The following is an 18,151-nucleotide window of genomic DNA, read 5'->3' as shown; positions in this document are numbered from 1 at the left end:
CCAGGTCTAAAGACCTAGACAGCGGGGGCGGGGGGGCGGGGGGGGCGGGGGGGGGGCGGGGAGAGGCGGGGGGGAGGCAGGTCCCCGCAGGACCAGCCAAGAGGGTCCTTGGCTTCTCACAGGATAGAAGTCAAATGCGAGCCAAGAAGCGAGAGCAGAGTTTATGAAAGATATAGAGAGAGTGGAGATACACACAGAGCGTCCACAAGACTCAGACAGGAAAGAAGAGTGAGTCTCATCTTTGCTTGGGGTCTGGGGTTTTAATTGAGAATTGTGGTCCCATGCACATGCCTTCTCAGACATCCATGAACAAAGATGGGTGTTTAGGTGTCCTCCATAAGTCACTTATGCCCTGGAGCCAGGGGTCTTGATGAATCCGTGGTCTTGGAAAATGTTCATGACCCTTCCCAGTCACTCCTTTGATGCTATCTGTTGCACTGGAAGCATCCAAAGAAATCAACTCCTTGCCTTTACAGGGAGGACATACATTACCTGTACGAGAGGCATGTGTGTGTGTGGGTGCATGTCCTAGTGAGACTAGAAGCAGGAAAAAGAGCCAAGAAACAGTTCTTCAGGGGGTCCCTTCAAGTTTTCCTGTCTCAAGGAAGTGGCCAGTCTACAACTGCCCTACTACCCTGGGATCGGCATTCAGCTTTGATTCCTGCTAAGCCACAGTTTAGATTTGTGAAAAGGGCCCTGGATTCTTCAGAAGCCACAGGTACACCATCAAGATTGGCAGCATTAAGGATTCCAGTCTGCCCACGTGGGTTCCAGCTCATTTCTGTGGACCCCAGAATGTTCTTGTCCTCCCCTATATGATAACTCTCTGCCCTTCCTGACAGTGTACTCTGTGTCTGTAAGCTCCGGCCCAGACTCAATGACAACATCCTTCCTTCCAGAGATCGCTTAAGCAGCTCCCATTACCACCCAAGTTCAAATGCCTGGGACAAATCCCTTCCTCTCCATGGTCTGGTGTTTCTGCTTGGACCCTGATTGAATCCGAGGAGGGACACCAGTTCAGAGCAGGCAGGTTCTAGAGCCCAGGGCCTCCAAAGGCCATCAGCGTGAGGTCCTCCTAACAGACCCACTCAGAGAGAGTCCAACTTTCCATAACTTACCCATTAGCTATCTGTGGCTGGAGGAAGACAGGCTTTCACCAAGCTGGCATGACAACAAAAAGCTTCAATTACCTTCCATCCCATGGGCCAAGCAAAACAAAGGAAACTCAGAATCCTACATAAAAACCAGATCCTCTGTCTCACCAAGGGGTACTGTGGTAAGTGGGTATCCCAGAACTGGGACACCCTGAGGACAAATGGATGATGAGAGTCTGTGGATGGGTATTAACACCCTCCCACCAGGATGAAGTCCTGTGCTCCCTAGAAGCAGAGTCTGGACCTCAATATTCAGGTTGGGACACTGCTCTAGACCTCAGTTGGGTACATGTGAGCTGGGCTCCTGTCTGGGGCTGAGCTGGACTTCCATGATGCCCAGACTCTGCAGCTCGAGTCCTGGATGGCCACCAGAGGGCTTTAAAGCCTTTTCCAGGGAGGCAGTGACATCCCTAGACCATGAGGTAGAAGAAGAATCCAGGATAGAGGAGTGGGCAAATCCCTGTGCAAGGCAGCCAGCCACATGTGTAGGAACTCTTGGTGCTCTAGCTCATCTGATCCACCTTGGGTAGCTGTGGGTACATAGCTGGGTTAGTGCCCCTTGGGACCCCCATTAGGCTACACTCGTGGAAAGGCCTGAGGCTATCATCATGCAAGGTGGGGAGGCTGGAGGGGCAGTTCTTAGACTCATGAGGCTTTCTTCTTCTCCTTCTTCTTCTTCTTCTTCCTTTTCTTCTTCTTCTTCTTCTTCTTCTTCTTCTTCTTCTTCTTCCTTCTTCTTTCTTCTTCTTCTTCTTCTTCTTCTTCTTCTTCTTCTTCTTCTTCTTCTTCTTCTTCTTCTTCTTCTTCTTCTTCTCTCTTCTCTTTTCTTCTTCTCTTCTCTCTTCTCTCTTCTTCTCTCTCTTTTTAGACTTTATTTATTTGAGAGAGAGCAGAGTCTAGGTGAGGAGAGGCAGAAGGAGAGGGAGCAGCAGACTTCCCGCTGAGCAGGGGGCCTGACGTGGGGCTTGATCCCAGATGCCAGGATCCCAGGAACATAACCTGAGCCGAAGGCAGATGCTTAACTGACTGAGCCACCCAGGCGCCCAACTCCTGAGGATTTCTGATATTCCCTTCACTGCTCACCAACTGTGAGATCCACCACCCCCTTTTTGACCTCAGTTTCCTCATCTGTACAATGACGAGGCTGGATCAGATGATCATTCAGGTGGCTTCCAGTCCACCAGTAATAATGATGATGATGGTGGCAATGATGATAACAGTGCCATTTGCCAAGAACTCGTTATGTGCCAGATTCCACACAAAACTCATTTAATTCGACTATATCCCTTAATCTGCACGATAACCCCAGGTGTAGGCACAATTATCTCCCCTATTTCATAGGGGGGAAACACAGAGGCTTATACAGATGAAAAAGAATTGGCCTAGGAGAGAGATAATACAGCTGGGAAGAGCCCAGCCCAGAATCATATGGACCTGGGCTTGGACTCAGGTTCCACTGTTTCTAGCTGTGTGACCCTGAACAAGTTACTCACCCTCTCTGGGCCTGGGCCTCCTCTGTTGCCCACTCCACAGGGCTGCCATGAGGACCAAAAGCAGTAATGCCAAACGCCTGGCATTCAGGGAGCACACCACATCCATCGCGGTTCCATATTAAATGCATTATCATCTGTGGCTGGGATGTGAACCACAATCCACTTGGTCCCACAGCACCGGCTCTCCACCCTTTGGGTAAATCCCTGCTGAAGCAGGAGGTGAAATGCTGCCTGGGTTGAGGACTCGGATTTGACAGGCTCAGATCAGCACAGCTGCACAGCAGGCTCGCCAGGTGCCCAGAAAGCTGCCCAGCCCCACTCTCGAGCCAGATGGGGCTGCCCCCAGGGGAGCTGCACAAGCATTCTTGCTCACCGGGCCAGCAGCCTCTGCCACCCCATTCTGGCAGGCCCACACCCACCCTCTGCCCCCAGGGGCTTCCCATTTGCTCCTCACCAAACTCTGAGTCTCTCCTGCAAATCTCACTCATTAGATAATGGAATACCTCATAACCTCCCATAGGCTGCCCTTTGGAAGACATCGCTTCACTGTCCCCCACCCCCACCCCCAGTTGGCTTCCTGCCTGATCCCTTTACCTAGTAACCCCCAAGCTGGCTGATTCCCTTGCCCCCGACTAGATCACTTGCCTAAGTACTAAACAGATGCTGTTCTTGAAGAGGACATTATTGGTACCTGCCATCAAGGGATGGAGCTGGCAGTGTTCCTGGTCTCCTGGGTCCTACCATCTGGTTTCTACTAAAGCTGTTGTTCTATGCACACAGGGTAGTACCCTGGGAGTGGAGGGACTGCTGCCCCTCAGTGCCTGACAGAGCCAGGCACACAGTGGGGCTCATGAGAATGTGAATGAATGAATGAATGAATGAACGAGCGAACAAATCAAGTGAAAGAATGAACGATGCAGGGCCAAGTTTGGTCTTTGGATTTGGGGGACCCAGGAGCTCTCAATGGCACTAGGAACCCTCGATCTGGGTCCTGGCTCTGTCTGCCACCAGTCTGCAGCTCTGGGACTTTGGACAAAGTTCTCAACCATCTTTTTTTTTTTTTTTTTTAAGATTTTATTTATTTATTCATGACAGGCAGAGGGAGAAGCAGGCTCCATGCAGGGAGCCGGATGTGGGACTCAATCCCAGGACCCTGGGATCAGGCCCTGAGCCAAAGGCAGACACTCAACCACTGAGCCACCCAGGGGTCCCACTTCTCAAACATCTTAAGCCTGTTCCTCTTCTGTAAACCAGGGAGAGTAATAGTCCCTACCTCCTGGAGCCAATGTGGAGATACCATGGAGAAAAGCCTGGTACCGTTATGATTACCCACCCTATGAATGCCCACCTTCCTGAACTATCTCGGAGCTAGAGGTGGGCTTGGAGGTGCAGGGGTGATGCTCGGCTGGTCGCAAGGATGCTGGCATGAAACCATGGTGAGGAGTTTCTGTTGGTCCAGTAGGGGCAGGACCTAGGGCAGCAAAGGTGTGAGCCCCTTTGGCTGGCTCAGTGGTCCAGCCCTGTTTACACTCCCCCTAGTGTGGCACGTGGCTAATGGCAGTTGCCTCCTCACCATCCTCCCATTCCTAGCTTCCCCCAATCCAGCCTCCAGAGGAGCCTCCAGATATTGCATCTGATACATGGTCAGCCCCTGCCTGAGCCCTTCTCAGGAACTTCCCTGGTCCAACTCCCTCTAACACACGATGCCACGATGCTCCTAGTCTCTCCCTTCTCCTCCCTCACCCTTAGACTCTGAACTCCAGCCATCTGGACCTCCTAACAAATTCCTCATGTCATTCTATCTGTGCTGGTCACTCTGTCCTTTGCCCCTTCTCCTTCTAGTAACTTCTTGTTTACTAGAATAGTAACAAGAATCTGGCCAGGCGCTGTGTTCAGCATCCATTGTCTCCAGGGTTGGGGTCCCAACATCAGCTGGATAGGAGTCAGGTGCGTCTGATCCTAGCGGTGCCCTCCAATCCTACCCCTTGTCCATCCCCATGCTCCAGGGCTGCTCTCTGGAGGACTTTCCAGAGTCTGGAGGAGCCAGGCTTGACCAGAAGCTGGCCCACTGCAGGCACTGCAGGCAGCATCCTCCCCAAGCGCTGCACCAGGCTCTTTCTCTGTAACCTCAAGCTCCTGGTGGCTGTAAATCTTCTCCTGGCAGGGACTGCAGGAGTCTCAGGCAAGGCTGACTCGCTCACCCTCCTCTAGCTCTGCATGCAGGGTGCAGTTCCTCTCGGGGCCAGGGCAGGATGCCCAGGACCACACACTGCAGCGTCCTCGTTGTCCCCATTGAAGGCCATCCAAGGGGCTGGGCTCCCCACTCACCTACCCTTCCCCTCTCAGCCTCACTTTCTCCATTGGGAGAACAAGGGGCTTGGGTCTGAGTCTTTTTGAAAATTCTAATGACACTCATAATCACTATCCCTCAACAGTGTTCACAAACACAACATACAATTTTGCACAAAACTTTGCCAAAGGCTTTCTCCACCAGATCTGCCACAAATTTGCCCCCTTGGGAACCTTTGCATTTCAAGAGCTGCTGTTATTTGCATAAAGTAAGCTTCAAAACAGAATGTATAATCTTTAAACATAAATATCAGGGGTGCCCAGCTGGTTCAGTCAGTGAGCGTACAACTCCTGATCTCGGGGTTGTGAGTCCCATGTTAGGTGTAAACATTACTTAAAAACAAAATCTTTAGTAAAATCTAAAAAAAAAAAAAAAATCTTTTTGAGACTCCTGGGTGGCTCAGTGGTTGAGTGTCTACCTTTGGCTTAGGGCATGATCTCAGGCTCCTAGGGTCGAGTCCTGTATTGGGCTCCCTGGGAGGAGCCTGCTTTTCCCTCTGCCTATGTCTGCTTTTCCCTCTGCCTCTCTCTATGTCTCTCGTGAATAAATAAACAAAATCTTAAAAAAATAAATTAAAAAAAGCCATAAACATTAACATTTACTTGTAAATGCATAAAAGGGTCTAGAAGAGTATATATCCTAAATGGTTCCAGAGCTTATCTCTGGAGAGTAGGGTTACAGAGGTTTTCACTGTCTACTTCAGACATTTTTGTAACTGAATTTTTTTTTAACAAGTGCATGCTACTTTGAGGGATTTCCTTCCCCATCTAAAACATAATCCTATAAGATTATTGCCAACAATTTCAAATTCTCCAGACCATTGATCCTTCTGTTGAGCAGAATAATAATAAGGATTCAGGTTTTTGAAGTCTGAGTGACAATAGATCAACAGGATTAAGACCATGACTTGACATATAACTACTGGGTTCCTCTGAGCAAGGTAATTAACCTATCTAGGCCTCGCTTTATTCTCAAAAATGGGGTTAGTAGTAACTTCTACACCTCAGAGGATTTCTTACATTGGCAAGAAGAAAAATTATAACAATGTCTTTTTTTTTTTTTAAATGGAAAGATTCTTTAGTGAGGCAGACTCTTAAGACCCTGCCTGGGTCTCCAGTGGAGGTGTCACATCTTACAAACGCTTTTATTGGCCCTGGCCATCGTCTTCCCAGCTGTTGGGTCTCACACTGGACCCCTGGAAGTTCTCCTCAGGACCAGGAGCCCACAGGACAAATGTGGCTAATGGAATCTGGCCTGGACTCTTATGTCTGGCACCAGTTCAGCAATGAGGATATAAAAAACCCAGACATCACCTCATCGCTGTTTCATCAAAAAAAGGAGACTTTCTCCCTGCACATCTCTGCAGAGGACAAATTCTTGCTGTCTGTGTGGCCTGGGAGGGAGCAGGAAGAGGAGAAGAGGGAATCTGGGAAGTTTTCCCCATCTTGGGGTTCAGAGGGCAGCCTGGGTCATTGTTATAGGCATGGGACTATCTCCTTGGTAACCATGACAAACAACTCCACTCCCAGGCACTGGGTGGGGCCCCACAAGCATAAACCCCTCTAGTCCTCCCCACACCCAGTGAGGGATGTACTGGATCCCCTCCTAAAAGGGGTGAGGGGCCTTGGCCCAGGTCACTGAGCTACTGCCAGGATTTGCCCCCAGTCCAACAGACTCCAGAGCCAGTGCTCTCAGCTTCCCAGGAGCCAAGAGGCCTGTGGCATAAGCACAGCTCTACTCAATGTCACATGTGACCTTGGACAGGTCTGAGAACCTTCCCGAACAGCCCCTCAGGGATCTTCAGAGGCAAACTTCAGGCCATCCAGCCACTTCCTCCAGGATAGTTCTGCCAAGAGTTTACACACTGGGCTTTCCTGGAAGATTTGGTCTGAACACAGGGTTTGACAGCCTTAGAAAGAAAAATAAAAAGCAAACAAACAAAACCTTTGCAGGACCAGAGAGTCTCCAAGAGCTAGGACAGGAAGGTTCCCATTGTCCTGGAGACCCAGCGTGCTCTTTCTAGAGGCCAATCCAGCCCCTCCAGCTCCCCAGGTCCTGCCTGCCCTGTCCATCTCACTCAGGGTCCTCATGGCTTCCTCTGTGTCCTTGCTCCAGAGTACCTGGGGTCTCCTCATGCCTCACCAAGTGCCAGTCAGAACACTGGAGACCGGATCCCTGGGTGGCGCAGTGGTTTGGCGCCTGCCTTTGGCCCAGGGCACGATCCTGGAGACCCGGGATCGAATCCCACGTTGGGCTCCCAGTGCATGGAGCCTGCTTCTCCCTCTGCCTGTGACTCTGCCTCTCTCTCTCTCTCTGTGACTATCATAAAAAAAAAAAAAAAAAAAAAAAAAAAAACCACTGGAGACCTTGTAGGCTTCTCAGGACTCCTCTGCATGCGTGCCCAAGGCCAGTGCCCCAGCACAATTAGGCAGAGGTGGGCCTCACTGCCCCCGCCCTGTCTTCCTTTCCTTTCCCAGTCTTCGGGGTCATTGCAAGGTCAGGGGCCCAAGGGTGTTTCGCGAAAAGCTGTGAATCCAGATTTTTATGTCGAATTACCCAGCTTTTAAATGTTGACAACTGTACAGTCATTTGCTCTGTGATCTCAGACTCGTTCCCTGCCCTTCCTCTGCTTCGCTTGGCATCCCAAGTATTCAATCCTGTGAACTACATTTCCCAGGCTCCTCTGCCAACTGACTCTAGTTAGAGTCAGCCAATGGGAGGCGCTGAAGAAAGACTGGCAGGTGGGAAGAGGCCGGGCTATTGCTCATTTCTCTGCGCATGCCAGGGTCTCCTCCAAAGCTTCAGTGCTTTCTAACCAGCCCATCCTCCCTGGGTCCCGCTCACAACTTTGGGTAACCACCTTCCTGTCTGGCCTTTCAAAATTGTCCATATTGGGATCCCTGGGTGGCTCAGCGGTTTAGTGCCTGCCTTAGGCTCAGGGCGTGATCCTGGAGTCCTGGGATCGAGTCCCGCATCGGGCTCCCTGCGTGGAGCCTGCTTCTCCCTCTGCCTGTGTCTGCCTCTCTCTCTTTCTCTGTGTCTTCCATGAATAAATAAATAAAATCTTAAAAATTGTCCATATTAACTCCTCTAAAGTGGGCTCTGTTATTCTGATATGGCAGTTAATTCAAATACGCTTTTTCCTTTTTAATATTTATTTATTTGTCAGAGAGAGAGAGAGAGGGAAAAAGAAAGAGCACAAGTAGGGGGAGCTACAGAAGGAGGGGGAGAAATAGACTCCCCGCTGAGCAGGGAGCCCAATGTGTGGCTTGATCCCAGGACCCAGAGATCATGACCTAAACCAAAGGCTGACATTTAACTGACTGAACCACTAAGGCACCCCCCCAAATCCTCTTTTTTTCTGCACATATTTTTTATCATAGTAAAATATATATAACATAAAATTTACCATTTCTAAGTGTACAATTAGCAGCTGTGCAACATGACTGTGATCTTTGCTTTACAGGTGCAAATATTCTCTCGTGTCCCTTGCCTGAGCATCGCGAATCCCACAATGTTAATGGGAGAGGACAGATGACCCCCATTCCACAGAGGAAACTGGAGCTCAGCCAGGCATGGCTACTGACCCAGACACCGGATTCCCAGCCCTGTGCTCTGTCCTGAACTCCAGCCAGCTCCCTGTTTGCCCCCTTCCCCCAATCTTCAAACCTGCGCATACACCTCCCGCTGTTCTGCCCCTCCCCCCCCCCAAAGTGAACTCCTGCCACAGGGCTCCCCTTAGAGTGTCACCTGGGGATTGGGGTAGGGGTGAGGAGCTTTGGGGGTCTATATACCAGGTAGGAGTAATAATAATGCCAACAACAACGATACAACCTTATGTTTATTAGCATTCAGTTCCTTCTGCATGTGGGAAGGAAGAGCTGAGGGTCTTGCATCTCTGCTTTCCAGGAGTCAGATGGAAGTTTGGAAAAGCTCAGAGCAGAGGTCTTCATAATTAAAACAAGCCAACGACCAACCTCTGGGGATGGCAGGGGGCGGGGGGCTACTACAGCTTCAGGTCCTTTGTCCCTTAATCCTCCGGTATCCTGAGAAAACAGAGGCTCCTGAAGGAGGCCCTTCTGGTTCCACAGCAGTAAGGGGTGGAACCGGGACTCAGACCCAAGTCTCCTTGTGCACAAAGACCAAGGGACCTGTGTAGCCCCTGTGTTCACTCTGGCCTCCTTGCCTTTGCCTGGGCTGTTCCTCCACGCTGGGCTGCCTCCATGAGGGATAATAAAATGGGTATCAGACTGGGCTGAAGAGGTCCCCCAGAGCCTGCTGCAGCCCTTCCCCCATCGCTGGGCAGGGCCCTGGATGAGAGCCCAGGCTCTGCTGCAGAGTATAGCCAGGCAGGCAGTCTGCTGAAGAGGCACAATGGCAATAGGGAGAGGGGCCTGGGGCAGAGGACAAAGGCTTTTGGTGGCCCCATATCTCTGCCAGAGCATGGTGAGCACTCTGTGTCAAGCCCTGAGCTTCAGTGGGTAATGGGGCACCTCAGAGGTATGGGTTTAAACATGGCTCTCAATAACACAAGCCCAGATTTGTCTGTGAACACACAAACCTGCTCAGAAGGACACTTGAGATTACCTCCAGGGGAGGAGCTGGGTGGCTGGCGACAGATGAGAGGAAAGGAGACTGCTTTGTCTACCCTTTGGCCCTTTGGACTTTTAACCATTAAAAAATCATTTGAAAAGTTTAAACTCTGGTTTGGTAAATCATTGCTGTGTAACCTTGAGCAAGTCACTTAACCTCTCTGAGCTTCTATTTCCCCAGCTACAAAATAGGGTTAATCATAGCACTTCATAGAGAAAGAGTAAAGTGTAAATGAAAGTATTCACACAGCGTGCTTAAGCATGGGGCCTGAGGAAAAGCTCTTGAAATGGGATAGCTATTTGATTATTAATACTATTATTATTATTTTTTTAATTTTTATTTATTTATGATAGTCACACACACAGAGAGAGAGAGAGAGAGGCAGAGACACAGGCAGAGGGAGGAGCAGGCTCCATGCAGGGAGCCCGATGTGGGATTCGATCCCGGGTCTCCAGGATCGCGCCCTGGGCCAAAGGCAGGCGCCAAACCGCTGTGCCACCCAGGGATCCCACTATTATTATTTTTATTATTTATTTTAATTTTTATTATTGACAATTGTCTGTCAGACCCCAAGTAAGGGCTACTATCACAGTCCTCTGACACCTTCCAAGATCTCTTCCTGAAGACTGAGGCCATTCCAGCAAATGCCAGCTCTGTTACTACTAGGTCTGTGATTTTCATAGATCAAGTCATCTCTCTGTCTATGCCTCAGTTTCTTCCTCTGTGAGACAGAGACACTAGAACTTGTCCACTATTCACAAGATTATTAACAATTAAGACTTAGTCAGGGGTGGCTCAGTGGTTGAGCGTCTGCCTTTAGCTCAGGTAATGATCCCGGTGTCCTGGGATCGAGTCCCACACTGGGCTCCACAGAGGGAGCCTGCTTCTCCCTCTGCCTGTGTCTCTGCCTCTCTCTTGTGTCTCTCATGAATGAATAAATAAAATCTTTTTTATTTATTTTTTTTTAAATTTTTTTTTAATTTTTATTTATGATAGTCACAGAGAGAGAGAGAGAGAGGCAGAGACACAGGCAGAGGGAGAAGCAGGCTCCATGCACTGGGAGCCTGATGTGGGATTCGATCCCGGGTCTCCAGGATCGTGCCCTGGGCCAAAGGCAGGTGCCAAACCGCTGCGCCACCCAGGGATCCCAATCTTTTTTTTTTTTTTTTAAAAAAAACTTAAGTCATTCAACATTTCCCAGTGATCTCTGTATCACATATGGTGGCAGTCACGGCAGGTGCCAAGGTGAGGGCAAGGAGCTCACAATCTGCTGGGAGGCAGCTAAGTTAACAGACACTTGCAACAAGAGAAAGAAGTGGTAGATAGGGGAGCTAAGACAGCAGAGGAGCCTAAGCCAGCCAGGAGTTGAAAAGGGCATCATGGAAGCCTTCCTGGAAGAGGTGGTGCCACAGCTGAGTACTGAGAGATGACTATGGGCTGGTCAGTCAGAGGAGAAAGAGGATCAGAAAATACGCTGCAGGCAAGGGCAGCAGTAACAACAAGGGCTAGAGGGCTGAGATCCAGTGGGCTGGTTGTTCTAGAACAAGCAAGAAGTGAAGTCAGCCCCAGTGAGGGCAGTGGGAAGAGGAGTGAGGAGACTGACCTTTTGTCACGGACCTTAGAGGACTGCCTGGTTTCAGACATCAGGCTGACCACCTATCTGCTGTGTAACTTAGGCAAGTTACTTAACCTCTCTGTGGCAAATGAGAACAGTGCTTATCCCACTCTGGTGTTGTGAGGATAAAAGTAAGTTAATCCACATAAGGTGCTTAGAACAGGGGCTGGCACACAGCCTGGTTCTGTTCTGTCCTCACAGGCCCAGGTGCGCCATGGCCCTTAGGGAGGTGATGCTGACCAAATGTGTGCTGAGTGTGAACAAGTGAGCAAACAGGGCGCCAAGCTCTTGGACAGCTCTGTGCCCCCACCTGCCGACCTCGAGGAGCCTGCTCTGGCCTCCCTACCTTCTGTTCACCACTGAGCTGGGATCACACACATGGCCCGGAGGCAGTAATGCCCCCACCTTCCTGCCTGACCCCAGGAACCATCTTGGCCACAAAATGTCCATCGCTAGTTCATCCCCCACCCTGACACTGTCTGCAGGGACCTCGACTTGACAGCCCCAGGCTTGGCTTGGGAGGCTAGGCTGGACCTCGCAGGGGAAGGAGGCCCCTGTTGATAGGCACCTGCTAGTGCTGTGTCTGACACAGGGGTCCCCCTCCAATAACTGACACTCCCGATTTTATGGATGAAGAGACTGAGGGGCAGGGAGGTAAGGCCTGGCCTGCGGGGGAAGGGGTGTCCTGCCCAAGGTCGCAGGCTCCAGAGCTGGGCTTCTCCACTGCGCCATCACCCATTCTATCTTAGCTCTCTCCTGTTTGCCTGGACTGGTTGCTGAGGCCCCTGCTCAGACACACAGGAGATCCAGCTCCAAGGTGAAAGAGTCAAGGTCAGGGGGAGATAAAGAGAAACCAGAAGGATGGATGTCAGTGCTGATACCTTCAAGATCATCGACACCATACAAATGGGGGAACTGAGACCCAGGGAGATTCCATAAGGCACTCTGGGCTGCTCAGCCCATTCGTGGCAGGGGTGTAGTGGGACCTTATTCTTCCTCTCAATGCACAACACGCCCCGGTACCACAGGTGCCCAAGGAAGCCCAGCAAGCTGGGGCCTGAGACAACCATGCTGCCTGCAAATGGGAACCAGGAAAAAAGGGGGAAGAAGGAGTGGCTGGCAGGCAATTTGTGTGGAGAGAGCTCTAAGGGAGCTGCAGGGCAGGCAGTGGGGGTCTAGAGCGGGGATTAGCACCCATCAGGCGAACGCACACCCCTCTGCCCCCACAGCAACAGGGATGCTGCGGTCACAGCTGCGGCCCTGGCTGAGTCCCCAGCCTGGCTCCCCGCCCTGCAGAGGGAGACATGTGGGAGGAGATGCTGAGTCGGACTCAGCCTGTTCTAGCTCCAGCTCCAGCCGCAGTGAGAGCAGAATGCCCAGAAAAGCCCGCTGGGGGGTGGCCTGGTGACCTTCCCCAGCGGCTGGGCTGAAGGAGAGGGCTGGGCTGAAGGAGAGGGCGGGAGCCAGCCTTCAGTTCCCTGCTCAGCCAGACCTGCAGGCCCAGAGAAAGGGGGCGAGAAGAGGGCTTGGGGCTGCACAGAGGAGAAGCTTCTTCAGGCCCCAGGGCTGGGTCTGAGAAGGGCAGTGCCAGGAAGGGGCATCCAGGCTCTGCCCTGGGAGAAGCTGATGGTCTGGGAAGGGGATGGGGAGATGGAGCCCTGACACAATTCACTCTGTGACAAGGTAGCTGAGAGGGAGTGACAACAGGCTTTGGATGATTGTGAAATTAATGAAAACAATAGAAACAGTACCGGTTCCCATGTATGAAGTATAGGTACTGGACCAGTCACTGCGAGCCTCAGTTCAGCCCCTCCTGGAGGACACTATTTTTCCCTAGTTCACAATTGACAGCAAGACAACTCCCTCCAGCTTCGCCGGGTGCCTGAAATGCAATCTGCGCTCAGTACTCAAGATCAGAGGATGCGCCGAGCCAGCCCCACCCTGGGCAGAGAAGGAACATCCAACCTCCCTGCCCTTCTCCCTATAAGTGGAGATGCATCCAACCTTGCATCCATATCCAGCAAAACCCAGAGTCTAACCTGAGCTTCACAGTGTCTCAAGAGGAGGCCAAGGCCTGGAAAATCACCCCCCTTTCACAGATGAGAAAACTGAGGCTCAGAGAGGTGACACACCTTGCTTGGGGCCCCCAGCCAGCCAGGGGTGGGCCAGGGTCCTTCCCCTCCTCCAGGAGCCTGTCAACTCTCTCTGAGGGAGGGCTGGACTTGGTGCTGGATGGAATTAACAATGCCAGTGAGGGCAAACATTCAGGCAGCACTTAACAATGTGCTGCCATGTAGCGGCTCCAGATCCTCCCAACAATCTTCTGTTTTTTGGGGACAGTCTACTGAGACATAATTCGCATACCATCCATACAATGCAACCACTTGAAGTGTACAATGTCTTCCAGTATATTCAGAGCTGTGCAGCCACCACTAGTCAATTTTAGGACATTTTCATCCCCACAAAAAAGAAACCCCATGCTCCTTACCTACCATGCCTCGTTCCTCTCATCCCTTCAGCTCTAAGGCAACCACGAACCCACTTTCTTCTCCGTATATTTGCCTGTTCTGGATATTTCCTACAACTGGCATCATATAGTATCCAACAACCTTTTGAATGGGTTGTTACTTTACCCCCATTTCCCAGACAGCAGTAACTGAGACTTAGGAAGAAAATCTTACAGAGAGCTTTCATTGATTGATTGATTCATTCATTCGAGAGAGAGAGAGCGTGGGTAAGTGCTGAGTAGGAAACCTGACGCAGGGCTCCATCTCAGGACCCTGAGATCATGACCTGAGCCAAAGGCCAGACTTAGCAGACTGAGCCACCCAGCCACCCCCACCCCCACCCCCAGGGCCTTTAATAAAGCAATGATGGGTAGGTTTGAAACCCAGGCCCACCTGACCCAGAGACCGGCTCTTCGTCATTAACTCCACCAGTTAGTGAGTGCTAGGTCTCAGGGGCTACCCCACTCCTCCCCTCCCTTCTACCTGCCCAGGGCCTCACCCCTGTTCCTCCATCACACCCAAGGGTTCTGCAGCAATCCCTCTCCGTTCTCTCATGATGCCTGCTCTCCATCTTTCAGGCCCTGGCTATGCCACCTCCTTTGAGAAGCTCTCCCTGATTGCTCACCTTTCTTGGAGCTTCTACTGCCCCTGTGCATTTGCCCATGGAAAACTGGGCAGCCAGGCTCCGTGTGTGGGTAGGAAACAGGCCCTGGGAAGGTGTCTGGGGTCACCCAGTGAGAGGAGGCAGAGAGGGGACTGGGGCCAGATCCCTGACTCCCACACCAATTCTCTTCCCCCTGGCCTATTCCAAAGGGGAATCCTTTATCTCCTCCATCCTTACCCCATCCTGAAAGTGGCACCATGCAGCCCATGGGAAAGAGAGGGAAACTGAGGCTCAGAAAGGCTAGCGATCTGCCCAAGGCTACAGACACTGAAACAGGACTCACCTGCTGACTCCCTAACTTTTCCCCCAATGCATGCTGGGTCGGGAGCCCCAATCTGTAACTCCCACAGGCCCTGGACTTGCCTTTCTATCAGCCCTTATAAAACTGGCTCCTTATTTGTTCATGGTAAGAGGAGCTGGGACTCCCATCTCTGTGGCTGTGTCCCCAGTGCAGGCCCAGGCCTGGGACAGGTCTCAAGAAATGTTTGTTGAGGGACACCTGGGTGGCTTAGCGGTTGAGCATCTGACTTAGACTCAGGGTGTGATCCCGGGGTCCTGGATCGAGTCCTACATCAGGCTCCTGCAGGGAGCCTGCTTCTTCCTTGCCTATGTCTCTGCCTCTCTCTGTGTCACTCATGAATAAATAAAATCTTAAAAAAAAAAAAAAAAGCAATTTTTGTTGACTGGATAATGAAAGAAGGGAAGGAAGGGAGGGGGTTTGAGGGGTGGGGGTGGCCGGTTCAGCCACCAGCCCAGTCACACAATGCCATTTTCTAGCATCAGAGTGTCTTATACCAGTTCTTCTGACTCCTCAGTCTAGAACTCCTGACATTCTGGGGTCTTGCACCTCTTAGAGAATCACTCATACAATCCTGCACACAGTTTTGAGGACTTCTGACCCCCTCCCTGCAGCTCACCCACAGGCACCCAGGAGTAGAGTCTCTGCACTGCAGATGGAAAATCCCATCCTGTGTCACACAGTCCTATCCTGGGGACACAACAGATGTGAATGCACTTCATAAAAGCCTGGAACACAGCAAGCACTTCAGCTGTCTCATCTTGAACCACGAGCCTCCACCTAGCTGCAGCCCCTGGCACCCAATGCAGCACTCTTGACACAATTCCTGTGCCTTTTCTGTCCTCAGATGGCCTCTGCCCCACCCCAGGGGCTGCGTCCAGCCAGCGATGTGCAGGAATGCCCGTTAATGCTACTTCAGCCACCATCAGGCCTGGCAGCCTACACCAGCAGCCTCAGGGGTGGGGGTGGCCTGTCCTCTTACGTGGGTTCCCTGATGACTCAGCAGGGCCCTGCTTCTCCCTCACTCCCAACACCACCGTGGTCCCAAGGGCTAAGGGTGGCAGGGTCCAAAGCTCAGGAACTCTCCTAGTTCCCAGGATGGCACCGCAGACACAATATCAATACCAGTTATGTTTATTGAGGGGTTTCTAGACCAGAAATAGTGTTAGGTTTTTTGCATGTTTTCCACCAAATCTTAAATGAAGCTGGTATTATCAGCACCCCCATTTTACAGATGTAGATACTGAGGCACAGAAAGGAGAAGTCACTTGCTCCAGGTACCCTGCTGGGAAGTGGGGGTGCTGGCACTCAGCCTTGGGTTGGTCTGACCTGAGCGGTGGGCTCTGAACCATTGCAGGAGTAAGCCTCCCCCAGCAGTTACTGCTGAGCATCTGGAGGCTGCTGCTCCCCTTCACCCATGGAGAGTACCTTTCCTTGGAAGCCTACCACCAGGGATGCTCTGAGTGAGGTAGCAGATTCACATTCATTAGAAATTCTCTGGGGATGCAAGGTTTGCAGAATCTCAACTTGTCTCTTCATCTGCAGTCATAAAATATTAAAGCCAGAAGGTGCCATCACAATGAGGATCATTTTGTATATACATTTTGTGAGGGGGGATATCGAGGCTCAGAGATGCAGGGGACTTGGCCAAGGCATTCCCAAGTCACGGATAATTGGGAACACAGCCAGGACTCCAGATGTCATGTCAATGCTACCTAAAAATCAAAGAATGTGAGCTCAGGAAACAATGTTCATTTTTTGGCCCAAGCCTCCCCTTTTACAGAAGGGGAAGCTCAGAGAAGAGTGGGGTCTTCCTTTTTTTTTTTTTTTGTTAAAGAGTGGGGTCTTCCTAAGAGGGATAAATAGGCAGGCAGAGTGCACCACTGATGAATCCAGTTTTTTGGCAGCAGTGTGACCTGAGACATAGAGGTGACCTCTCTGAGCCTTCTCTGTGAAGGAGAAATAACAAAACCTAGAAGTGTACAGTCACTGTCAGCAGTAAAAAGGATGTTGGCCCTTAGTCCAGCACCCAACACATATTTAGTACTCAATTCATGGTATGTATTATTAACATTGGTAGGCCCTTGTCATTTTCCCTGCCATTTTGCTTTCCAGGTCAAACATTTCTCAGAACAGTATAATGGGGAAGGCTGTGGACTGCTGCTTCAGCCACTTGTTAGCTGGGAAATCTTCGACTGGTTATTATTCTGTGATTCTGGGCCTCAAACACCTCCTCAGTCAACTGGGGATGGCCAGAACAGTACCTACCAGGTATCGTTGCAGTGAGGTGGAAATAACACATGTGATAGGCTCATGTAAAGCCAGGTACACAGTAAGTGCTCAATAAATCTGAGCTGGCACTGTTACTTGTGTGGCTATGTCTCCTGTCTGTCACATCCTAGATTGCAGAAGGCCTGGTCCGTCAGGAAGGGGCTAGTCCCCATCCTCTAGGGCTCTCCAGGCTCAGGAGTTCTAATGCTGCAAGAGAAGGAGATCCCAGAGCTCTGCACGTCCACACGGGAGAACCTGACCCAGCTCTGATTTCTCAGCTCCTGCCTGGGGGCGGGAATTCTGAAAATGCTGGACGAAATCCCGATTTTTTTTGCGGTGATGGAAGTGTCGCGAGCCCCCATTTTACAGGTGCAGAAACTGAGGCCTAAGGAGGGGGAGGGTGCTGCTCACAGGCGCACGCACCCAAGCCCGGGGCTTGCTGCACGGACGGCGTCCTCGCTCGCTCGGGGCACTGTCTCCCAGGGAAGAGCCACTGCCGCAGGAGCCCCTCCCAGAGCCCCGCCTCCTCCGCTCCAGGGTGGGCGTCTGGCCCCTCCCGGGTGCCCCGCGGCCTCTGGCGCGGCGTTACTCACGACGAAGGAGACGACGGCAGCGAGGGCCGCCTCCACCTTCCCGCGGTCCCCGGGGATGCCTCTGACCCGATGCCGCGGCGACAGGGCGGCGGGGAAGTCGGGTCCGGGCTGAACGCCGTGCGCCGGCTTCTCCCAGCCCGGACCTCTGGAGGAGCGCTCGGGAATCTCCGGCGGCCGTGGGAGCGTTCGGGCGTTTCCGGCGCCGAGGGGCGGGGCTGACCGCGACGCGGGCGTGGCCGCCGCCGCCGCCGCCTGTAGGGAGCGCTGTTGCCAGCGCGATTCGTTCAAGTCGGATCGCCGGCGAAGCAATCTGGAGGCGCGAGAATCGGCTCCGTAGTCCTGGGGCCTTGGTTTCCTGCCCCGGAAAATGGGTTTGGTGACAGGTTTGGTCCGGCTTCAGTGGAAACTGGATACACTTATGAAAGGAACTAGAAGACACCTTGATAAATTTGCAGTTCCTACCGTGCATCAGTTTGTTCATCTGTATATGGGGATAATTGTACCTGCCTTCCCTGTGTATATTGTGAGTTGCCAACTGTGGGAAAAATGCATGTAAAGGGGTTGGCACCTTGTAAGCACCCAGTAAATGACAATATTTGTGATAATAGGCAAA

General features: G+C 51.7%; 1 protein-coding gene across 1 annotated transcript in view; it reads right to left on the bottom strand.

Moving 5' to 3' along the window:
* The window catches only part of LOC140597582 (AP-1 complex subunit beta-1-like), a 52,321-nt gene extending 34,653 nt beyond the window's left edge, over positions 1 to 17,668 (bottom strand). Inside the window, exon 1 of the mRNA XM_072746431.1 lies at positions 17,539 to 17,668. The gene's annotated coding sequence lies outside the window, so the exon portion shown is untranslated. The remainder of the gene's footprint in view (positions 1 to 17,538) is intronic.
* Positions 17,669 to 18,151: the final 483 nt, after the last annotated feature.

Source organism: Vulpes vulpes, unplaced genomic scaffold, assembly GCF_048418805.1.
Source record: "Vulpes vulpes isolate BD-2025 unplaced genomic scaffold, VulVul3 u000000787, whole genome shotgun sequence".
NCBI classification, from domain to species: Eukaryota; Metazoa; Chordata; class Mammalia; order Carnivora; family Canidae; genus Vulpes; species Vulpes vulpes.
The sequence above is the reverse complement of the archived record's forward strand: the minus strand, read 5'-3'. Positions and strand labels throughout refer to the sequence as shown.